We start from the raw sequence: 11,272 nt of genomic DNA on the forward strand, positions 1-11,272 counted from the left end.
TCTCCCTGGGCCCCTTCTACTGTCTTTTAAGGACCCTTGTGATGACACTGTTCCCACCCACATAATCTAGGGCGATCTCTTCAATTTTAAGGCTGATTAACAACCTGACCTTCAGCAGGGAGGTGGTGCTCGTTGTTTTAAAAATATAAGCGGCGCTGTTACCGGGCGAAAAGGTCATGAGACACGACAAAACCCAGTATCAGAGCTTTATGGGGGGGGGCAGAAGAAAGCGTGGCCAGGCCTGGGGGAGACACACGTGCAGGAGGGAGAGAGTGGGGGGGGGGAGGAGAGAGCAAGGAGAAGAGAGGAGAGGAGTCTGTGACCAGCTTTTTAAGGATTCCCCTGCACGTGCACAGGTTGGTTTACAGAGCTACGCCATGCATGTGCTGATTGTGTGACCACACTGTGTGCAAATGCCGTGGATTGATGACCTAAGACCCCTTGCTTAGCTTCTGGACTGCACATGGGCAGTCACGCAGCTGGAGGAGTATCAGCATCCTAACAGTGGTGCATGCTTTTATTTCAATCCCAGCACTCAGGAGGCGGAGGCAGGTGGATCCTTGTATATTCAAGGCCAGCCTAGTCTACAGAGTGAGTTCCAGGATAGCCAGGGCTACACAGAGAAACTCTATCTTGAAAAACCAAAAGCAAAACCAACCAAAACGGAAAACAACCAAACAAAAAAACACCCCATCACCTTACCGTCATGTGCAACCCGAGTTCCCCCTGGTTTATGACAACAGCTTCCAAGGATTAGAATGTGGTCCTCTCTGGGCTGCCTAAGACCCAGGAAATGAAGACTTAGAGATCCTTAACTCTGACCCTTCCTGCTACCTGGAAAGATAGGCTACATTTCCTGTGAGCACCACAAGATGTGTGGTGGACCTCCACCCACCCACCCCCAGTGCCTGGCACACAGATCTATGAAACAATAGAAACATGGGCATGACCCAACACAGAGATAAATACAGACCACCTAGGCACCTCCATCTATTCACAGAAATGCACAAACACATGCATGTTAAATACAAAATCGCGAGAGTCTCCTCTTTTTCATTTGTATTAAGTTCTGAAATTTTGAAATGAGCGTCTTTAACCATACTGGCATATCTTGGTCATTTAGGAATGCCCAAGTTTGGTTAAAGGGGAGGTTAATGGAGCCGGATGTGCGGTTTCAGATTAAAAGACAAGACCAGCACAAAACCAGGCCATGCAACATTCCTGCAGGGAGCAGGGAGCGAGGGCCTCAGCTCCCTCTCACCCCTAGCTGAGGGGCTGTGACAGCTGCTTCGAAGGAAGGAAGAAGGGTCGTTTTTATTTAGAAGTGTGACACCCGGTAGGTTGACCAGGTTCCAGGGGATGCCCCACCCCCATGGACAGACAGGGCACAAACTGAACTCCACAGATGATTTTTTATAAAGGACTTGGGGTTGGAAGTGGGTGGGAAGTGGATCCAGGAGAAGTCAGAGGGAGAAGGAGGGGCTGCCTGTGGTCAAAATACATTATGTGAACGTATGAGACTCTCAAAGAATAAATATAAATATTAACTCTTTTGAGAGGCTGATTTCCTGCTAGGACAGCAAAACGACACACACACACACCTTCACCGCTCTAAAGGACGGTGCACGCTGGGTGGTCTGTCCTGGATACCTGTTGTGCTCATTGCCGGTCCTCTGACTCAGCTTTTTCTTCTCATCACCTACTCTGAGCAGACCTCCACACAGGCACAACCAGATGGCACCTCCCCACAGGTGTGGGCCCTGAGAGTCCCACTTCCTCTCCTGGAATTCATCTGTGGTACAACCTGGAAATTCTGGGCGTCCGTCGATGCCGCTAGAGCCTTCCTTCTGTGGTTGCTAGTGGGGAGAGTGTGGAGAATGCCTTCCCCTTTCATCCCCCAGATGCATGGTTCTGGGGCCTCTCCCACAGTCCCTGAGGCCTTACAGAGTTAGAGAGCCGTGGAGGAGGGTGGGTCTGCGGAGAGGTGGGGAGCTGCAGAAGGAGCTGCGGAGGTGGCCTGTAGAAGTGATTTGGAATTTGGGGACACATGTGCTGGTTGTCTCTTTCTCTCTCCTGGACCTACTGTGTCCTTGTGTCCTTCCTGCTCCCCCCACCCCCACCCCCGCCCCAACTAAGCATCTGAGCACTCCCCCACCCCACACACACACACAAACTAAGCATCCGAGCATAAGACTCTGCTTTACAGGAGCCAGGCAAAGCCAGGTGCTGTCCCAAGTGGATGGTGGAGAGGGTGACGCCTGTGAGGACCACAGTCACTCAGATGTTCTGTGTGCATCGAGATGTGATTCTGGTGGGAAAAGGACATCTGTGGCACCTGAGCGCTCGGGAGGGGGGGGGCAGTTACAAAGCTGGACTTATTGTTTACTTTTGGTCACCGCGTTTGAAGTCCGCTGACTGTAAACTTCATGGGTGCTGTGAAAACCAGAATTCACCTTGGTAGTGTTTAAGGGACCCTGGTCTCTATAGCACCAGGGCACACTATGCTGAGAACTGGACCCGGAATCAGAAGGTAAAGACAGCAGACCTATCTGTGAGTGAGTAGCCATTGATGAATTTCCTTTCTTAAAAACAAACAAACAGCCGGGCGGTGGTGGGGCACGCCTTTAATCCCAGCACTCGGGAGGCAGAGGCAGGCGGATCTTTGTGAGTTCGAGGCCAGCCTGGGCTACCAAGTGAGTCCCAGGAAAGGCACAAAGCTACACAGAGAAACCCTGTCTCGAAAAACCAAAAAACAAACAAACAAACAAACTTATTTGTGTATGTGTGTGTGTGTCATGTGTCTGTCTGTCCACATACTACAGTATACTTGTGGAGGTCAGAGGATAGCCTGCAGGAACCTGTTCTCTCCTCCTATTATGTGGGTCCCAGAGATCGCACCCAGGTAGTCAGCCTTGGCAGCAAGCTTCCTCACCTCCCAAGCCATCTCGCCGGCCTCCTTGATGAATTTTTTTACATCAAATTCGGGGCCCTGAAAGAGAACACTTAGGGCAACAGTCCGTAACACCTGAAACAGGGGCGTTTGGGTGAGTGAGAATTAAGAACCCCCCAGAATCTGTGGAATGTTGTGGAGAAGCAGAGGAAATCAGGGCCCCTGCACAGATCGCAGACGCAGGCCCTGCCACGTGGTGTTTATCCTCGGGCCCACTCACCTCCAGGCAGACAAGCAAGGCCGCGTGTCAGCACAGGTCAGAGAAAAGGCAATTTCTCACTTGCTGGAGGAAGCCCGGACCCTGGCTGACAGGTATCTGCTGGATCTAGGAGAAGACGTGGGAATGGCTGTATCTGGACAGTATTGAGCCACAGTCTGGAAAAGTGGGAGCGCTCACCCGTGACTCAAGCGTCAGCATCCACCTCTGGGATGTGTCTTGCTCCGCTGCCCATGTTGCTGCTCAAAGCCTGCAGATGATGCTAGCCTGTAGGTGAGGTGAAGACATGCTAGCAAGGTTTCCTCAGAGAGTTAGGAAAGGGCCCAGAAGGTCCAGGGAGAGGTTGACACGTGAGATGGAAAGATCATCCTCTGACAGTGTCCCCCTAGAGACCCAGAGGCACTCTCCCAGGGGAGAGGCACATTCTGGTGAGGGACATCGGCATCTCGGAGGAGCTTGGCACTGGCCACTCCGTAGCAAGAGCTGACCGTAGGGAAAGCTGCCCTAAGACCGGCATCGACAGTGATTGTGGAATTGCAGAATGGGGGAGGCCCGCTAGAGACATGAAGGGCATCGTTACTGTAGGCGTCAAAGTCCTCATCCGTGTCTGGATGGAAGTCAGCTCACAGACCCAGAATGCGGTAATGGAAGGGCACTGGGAACTCTGTCGAGGGGACTCCTCCATCCCCAGCACACTCTCCAGTCGGGAGATGGATTTCTCAGCTCCTCGGAGGACTGTTGAATCCCACCGTGCCCATTAATGTAAAGGATGTGAGGGTACCTGTGCTGGCCAGGTTTATGTCAGCTTGACACAGCTAGAGTCATTTTGGAAGAGGGAACTTCAGTTGAGAAAATGCCCCCACGAGACTGGCCTGCGGGCAAGCCTGGGGTGCATTTCCTGGATCGGTGATTGATGTGGGAGGGTCCCATCACTGTGGGCAGAGCCACCCATGGTCCTGGGTGTTATAATAAAGTGGGCAGAGCAAGCCACAGAGAGCAAGCCAGTCAACAGCACCCCTCCATGGCCTCTACATCAGTCACCGCCTCCAGGTTCCTGCCCTGCTTGAGTCCCTGCCCTGATTTCCCTCCGTGATGGACGGCACTAACTGTAAGCCGAAATAAACCCTCTCCTCCTCAAGTTGCTTTTGGTCATGGTGTTTTGTCACAGTGATAGACACTTACCCAAGACAGTGCCTGCAAGCCGTCGCAGTCTGTGGATGGTGTCACCGAGGTGGATGGTGACTGGCCCTAGTCTGCCCCACAGTGGCTCCAGGGGTGAGTTACAGTCACACCCTTCCTGTTGGTGTCTGCCTAACGGGAACGTGTGCATTTGGGATGAAGATGCTTGGGGGCTGCAGGATCCTCACGTTCGTTCTTGACATTCAGTGGCTTTTGATGGGAAAAGCCGAGTAGGTGCATTTGAAACGGTCCCCCCCCCACCCCACCCCCAAAATCAGAAATGAGAGCTCCCCCTCTGAGCAATGCAGAGGAAAAGCTCCTGCTGCAAAGACTACGGAGGATGTAGGTTGGAGCCAGTTGACCCCTGTGCAAGGTGGATTGCAGAGGGTGATGTAGACTACTGTGGACCTAGACTATTGCTGCCAGTGTGCTGGGTGTGTTATCATTAGAACAGATAATACTGCTCAGTCACTCGGGCAACGCGCTCTTCTTAGTCTCCATCAGCAGATAGAATAAAAGGAGCTCACTGTAGTTGGTGCCATGGCTTGGATGTTGAAGGCCCCCTCCAAAGACCCATGCATTAGTGACTTGGTCCTCAGCCGGTGGTGCTGTTAGGAGGTGGTTGGATTTTAAAGAAGTGTAGCTGTGTAGGAGGAAGTTAGGTCACTAGTGGGGTGCCCTGGAAGAGGATATTGGGACCCGAGGTCGTTCCTCTCTCTCTTTGGGTTTCCTGGCTGCCAGGAGGCGAGTGACTTCCTCTACCATGCATTTGGTGCCATGATACTCTCTCTGCCTCATCACAGGCCCAAGGCAACAGGTCGAAGCAATTGGAACTGAAGCCTCAGAAATAACAAACTAAGATTAATTCCCCTAATTGCGTGATTACCCAGATGTTCTGTCGCAGTTACAGAAAGCAGGTAATACAGATGGCAATACAGAATTGTTTGCAGTTCCACTAATTGGTAACTATATTCTTCTCAGGTTTCACCCACAGGGGAAGAGCGTCAAAATGAGCTCACTTTCACACAGGAAAGGCAGAGGTGCCCATTCACTATCCAGCTGTTCTAGACTGCAGGGGGAGCTGCTTTTTGCCAGTTACACTATGTAACTGAAGACACAGTAGAACCAAAGGAGGCCATGTGTGCCATGGCTCCACTAAACAGAGCCCAAGGTAGTCCACACTAACCTGCTCCTGGTACTGGGAGTGCAGTCCCTTGCCCAGAGACACTCAGGGTATATGGACTCCACTCAACCCAAGAATTTTTTTTTTAAATGGTCTCCTCCCCTTCCTTTGGCTTGGAGGCTGGGGAGGAGAAAGCAGTCCCTCCCTCATGCTGGGGTATGAGAGGATGTGATCCCATGAGACTCTTATTTGTTCTTCGAAGGTAGCCCCATCTCTCCATGATCAGATCCCAAGCCAGGTCAGGGTTCCGTCATCCTAGAGACAGTTCTGCACATGGTGACCTGGATTCAGACCTTCTGTGCCTTGCTATCTCTGTTAAAGCTTTAATTTTAAAAATTTCCCTTTTTACTTTTATTTTATTTTATGTGCATGGATGTTTTGCCTGCATGTATGTCTGGGTACTACATAGGTGCAGTGCCTGTGATGGCCACAAGAGGGCGTCGTATCCCCTAGGACTGTGTGAGTCAATGTTAGAACTTTTACCTAGCACTTACAAGCCCTGGCCTTGATCCCCAGCAACACACGCACACACACACACGCACACGCACACACGCGCGAGATTACAGCAGGCCACATGACTCCCTGACGCAATAGGATGAGCCAAAGATGGAAACCTTTACTGAGCACTTAAAACACCTGCTGGTGAGATTGGTCGTTATTACCGAGACTCATCTGTGACCGGAGAAACCGAGGCTTGGCTGAGAGACTTACTCAGTATCCCACAACTAACGGCTGGATTCAGTTCAGCCCGTGTTAGCTGAGCTCTGGGATGCTTTGGGTGTGCCTTGTACCCCCTTAAAGGCCTGGTTCCCAAAGCAGTGGGGTTTAGAGGTGGGGCTTCATGAAGTGGTCAGGTCATGAGGGTGATAGCTCCCTCAATGGGGTTATCTTCCGGCAGACTGCTGTAGAGATAAAGAGGCGGGGCTTAGCTGGAGGAAGTAGGTGAGTGGGGGCATGTCCTGGAAGATAAACTTCGTTCCTGTGCTCTTTCTGTCTCTCCTGCTTCCCAGCCACCACGAGAAGAAGACCTCTGTTCATCTTGTTGCTCTGCCTCACAACAGCCTAGAAAATAAAGGAGACAGAGGCCGCAGACTAAGCCCTCTGAAACAGGTCCAAACAAAGCACTCCTCCTTTTAAGTTGATTCTCTCTGCTCTGAGAAGCTAGAAGGAGCATCTTCCAGGCTGGAGAGCAAGTATGGACCCAACAAAATCCTCATCTTCAGGGAGGCCGCAGTTTCTTGGGCAGCGGGCAGGCCTGTGTGGTATGGGCTAGGCTGCGGTGTGAGGTGACTGCAAACCACAGTCTTCCCTATGGAAAACAAAACCCTCCTGCGACGACTGAATGTGTGCAGTAGTTTAGGGATTTTGTCAGTGTTTTGTGTGCCAACCATGTTTCAATATTCTTACAGCAGCCCTGGTCCCGCTCCCCCATCTCTACAGCACAGCTATCCCAGAGTTGCTTCGTCTAGGTGACCAGAAGCTGTCCCTGTCTCAGGTGACTAGTCACAGAAACTCAGCAGCCCTTCCGAAGAGAGACGACTTGACGGGCTGGCTGCAGGCCTCAGCAGATTCACCCTCCCAGGGACCCAAGTCCTTCCGGCCCTGCTCTGTGGTATTGATGGCCCCAGTGGGAAGGGTAGGATTGCTCTCAACCTCTGTCTTTTTCTTCTTGAAATAAAGCCCAGGCCACCCTTCTATTAACTCAGCTTTGGATAATGCCGACTGCAAGGCAACTCCTCTGCTTGGGGACCTGAGTAGCTGATTTCTCCATGCTATTCAGAGTTGCTGAAAAAACACTTCCTCTCTCTCTCTCTCTCTCTCTCTCTCTCTCTCTCTCTCTCTCTCTCGTGTGTGTGTGTGTGTGTGTGTGTGTGTGTGTGTGTGTGTGTGTGTTGGCAGGAACAGGGTATCCCATACCCCGAGGCTGGCCTCCAGAATGCTCTGATAAATGCAAGGTGCTGGGGATTGATCCCCGGTCTTCTTGCATGCAAGACAACCAAGCCACATGCCCTGTTCAAAGGTCCTTCTGTGAAGGCAGGGGGCAGAGCAGCTGAATCTTCTCCTGGATGGGGAAAGGTCCATGAACTGAGACTTTCGCATTCCTACCACATCGTCTAGCCAGAATCGAGAGCAATGGTTCTCAACCTGTGGGTTTCAACCCCTTTGGATGGTGTGTCAGATATTTATATTACAATTAATAACAGTAGCAAAATTACAGTTATGAAGTAGCAATGAAATAATTTTATGGTTGGGGTTCACCACACCATGAGGAACTATATTAAAGGGTGCAGCATTAGGAAGGTTGAGGACCACTGGTCTAGAGACATCCTCGCTGTGTTAGAAAGAGAGGGGACTGAAGGGAGGAAAAAGTCCAAGGTCACGGTTGCTGGGGTCTGGGAAAAAAAAGCACAAGGAAACATCAGGTTCTTAGGGAAGGGCCAGTAGGTCACATGGGCCACTTGGTGTGAGGCAGGTGGACGGCTGGGCAGCCATTACAGCCAACTCCATCCCCACCTGACTCCTCCACCAATGAGCAGGTGACCCACGTGGGGTCTCTGCTGCCATCCCTCCCACGCTCAGGAAGTTGGGACTTGCAAAAAAGAGATTGGTTTCCATCATAGACTGATAGATTCAACAGTGGCTGGGATTGATTAAATCATTTGTGTAAGTGTGACAGCTGTGCCGAGTTTAAAACCCTTAGGCATGGATTCGTTTTCCAGCCAGCTCCCCTTCTCTGGGAGAGTTACATTAGCAGTGTACCCAGGCAGAGATGGCTGAACGAAGCCACACTGCGCCTGCTCACCTTTGGCTTTATGTAAACATTTACTCGAAAAATGCAAAAGTATTCCAAACGACCATAGTTAAGAGAATGGAAAACAAGGGCCGGGTGGTGGTGGCGGCGGCGGCGGCGCACGACTTTAATCCCAGCACTCGGGAGGCAGAGGCAGGAGGATCTCTGTGAGTTCGAGGCCAGCCTGGTCTCCAAAGCGAGTTCCAGGAAAGGCGCAAAGCTACACAGAGAAACCCTGTCTTGAAAAACCAAAAAAAAAAAAAAAAAAAAAAAAAAAAAAAAAAAAAAAAAAAAGAGAATGGAAAACAAAACAAAAAATACAGTTACAAGAAATATCTGCAAAAAGACAGAAATATCTGTCAAGACGACTCGTGGCCCAGATATCCCAAGAATAGCTCAAACTCAACGAGAAGAAAGTGAATGCTGGGCATGGTGGTGTACGCCTTTAATCCCAGCACTCACTCAGGAAGCAGAGCCAGGTGGATTCCCGTGAGTTCAAGGCTAGCCTGGTCTACACAGCAATCTTGTCTCATAAATCCAAAATGAAGGAAGAGGAGGAAGAAGAGAAGGAGGAGGTGGTGGAGGAGGAGAAGGCAGTGGCAAACAATTGCATTTTAGGGCAAAATGGCTAATAGGCACCTCACTAAAGAAAATATACAGATGACAAGCACACATTAGTCAGAAGGGACTATAAATCACACTGACGTACACTCTACGCTTATTGGAGTGACTCAGATCCGAGTCACAGGTGAACACTCAATCCTGGAGAAGAAGGGGAGGAACAGGGATCCTCATTGACTACTGGTGGGAATACAAAACCATTTAGATGCTTGGGAAGATGGCTTTGTGGGGTCTTAAAAGCCACATACACTCTGACCATATAATGCAGAAACTACACATAACTTGACTAAATGAGTTAAGCTTATGTCCATGCAAACGCTCTTAGCAGTCTGTTCAGAATTGCTCCAGGTGAGGACTGAGGTGATTCTGTAGGTAACAGAGCATGTATGAAGACCTGATCCTCAGCACCCATGTTACAAAGCAGTGCCTGTAGACCCAGGGTTTGGGAGTAGAGACAGGTGGATTCTGGGAACTCACTGGCCAGGCAGCCTTGCCAGAATGGTGAGCTTCCAGTTCAATGAGAGGCCCTGTCTGAAAGGAATAAGGTGGAGAAGGCTAGAAGATACCAGATATCTTCCTCTGGCCTCTGCATACCAAGACTACACACACACACACTCATACAGAGAGAGAGAGAGAGAGAGAGAGAGAGAGAGAGAGAGAGAGAGAGAGAGAGAGAGAGAGAGAGAGAGAGGTATCAGCCCATGAAGATCCATGGAGGAACCCTAGGACTGTATTGCTCTGTGGAAGAAGTCAGTCTGGGAAGGATACACACTGAGTGTACTGGCTAGTTGTATGTCAACCTGAGACAACCTGGAGTCACCAGAGAGGAAGAAGCCTCAACTGACAAATGCTTCCCAAAGATCAGGCTGGGAGCCCCAAATCAAAGCACAGACAAGCTTAATGTCTGGCCAGGACCTGGATCCTCCTTCTAAGATGGTATCTTGTTCTTGCGCCCTCTAGAGGGGAGGAATGCTGTGTACTCACATGAAGAGACAGAACCCCCAAAGAAAGGGTGAGCTCCGCCCGCATCAACCCCTTTTCTCAGAGCATCTCCTACATTCTCAAAGTAAAAGCTCTTGTAATAATCACCCCCAAAGGTTTCACCTCTTAACAGTACTTCCTGGGGTTTCAGGTTCAACATGAACTTGAGAGGTAACACAAACATTCAAACTGTAGCAGTAAACATTCCAGATCATTACAATCCCCCATTCCTCATATCCTCTGTGGAGGTCATGGCTGTTTATGATTCGGTATGCACACCTCTTTATTTTTTTCCTTTGATTCTCTACAACTATATCTAGACATACATACATACATACCTACATACATACATATCTCAAGTATTTTTTTTAAAAGATAGTCATTCTGTGCACATTAATTTGCAACTTGATTTTTTTTTAATTTAACTTACATTATACACCTCCACCTAGGCTGTATACCCAGATGGAATGCTTTCTTAAAAATCAAGGCTGACTGCATCATCTGTATATAATTGTGGTCTATAGTCCGGTTGATTGCTGAGGAAGACCACAGGGTCTGAATCAATAATTCCTACAAATCCACTGTCTATTGATGGAAAAATGGTGTAGTCAGCTTCAGCTGTCAACTTGACACAAACCTAGAGTCACCTGGGAAGAGGAACACTCAACAGAAGAATTGGTGGGATCTGACTGTCCTGTGGCCGAGTTTGGGAGGTATTTTGTAAATCACTAATGGGTAGAGGAGGGCTCGGCCCCTGGTGGGCGGTGCAATCCGTAGGCATGTGGGCTTGGGCTGGGTAAGAAAGGTAGCTGGGAGCACGTCAGTAAACAGCATTCCTCTCAGATCTCAGACATGTCACAAGACCGCTTGGAACTAGAAAGCCAAACATGGAGCTAATGCCAGGGAGCCATGTGCCTGCTGCTCACCTAGCTGTGGTTCCTCCTGTGTTACCAGCTCTGGCAGCTCTGGTCTTCCAAAAGCTCACCCAAAACAGATGCCAATCACCAACCTCATGATTATCAATAATCAATGCTGAGCAAAGAGAACATTAAGTGATTCTGGTGGAAAGTTAACACAGTCCCCCACCCCCCTGAAGTCCCTTGTGCCTCAGTTACAGAATCATGGTATTCATCAGCATGCTTAATGCTCAACCAGGGGTTAGTGCGGCTCACTTCAGTGAGCTGACTCGTGCTGATTCCAAGCCCGCTCGAATTAACCTCACAATGAATCAGGGAATGCACCAGCCTCCCTTCATTCAACAGCCGCATGTTGATGGGCATAAGAGAAACCCCAGGATCGATTTAATAGAAAGTGTGTGTGTCTACATAGGTCAATACACATCTGTGCACA

This window comes from Peromyscus leucopus, chromosome 14 (assembly GCF_004664715.2).
Source record: "Peromyscus leucopus breed LL Stock chromosome 14, UCI_PerLeu_2.1, whole genome shotgun sequence".
Classification (NCBI taxonomy): Eukaryota; Metazoa; Chordata; class Mammalia; order Rodentia; family Cricetidae; genus Peromyscus; species Peromyscus leucopus.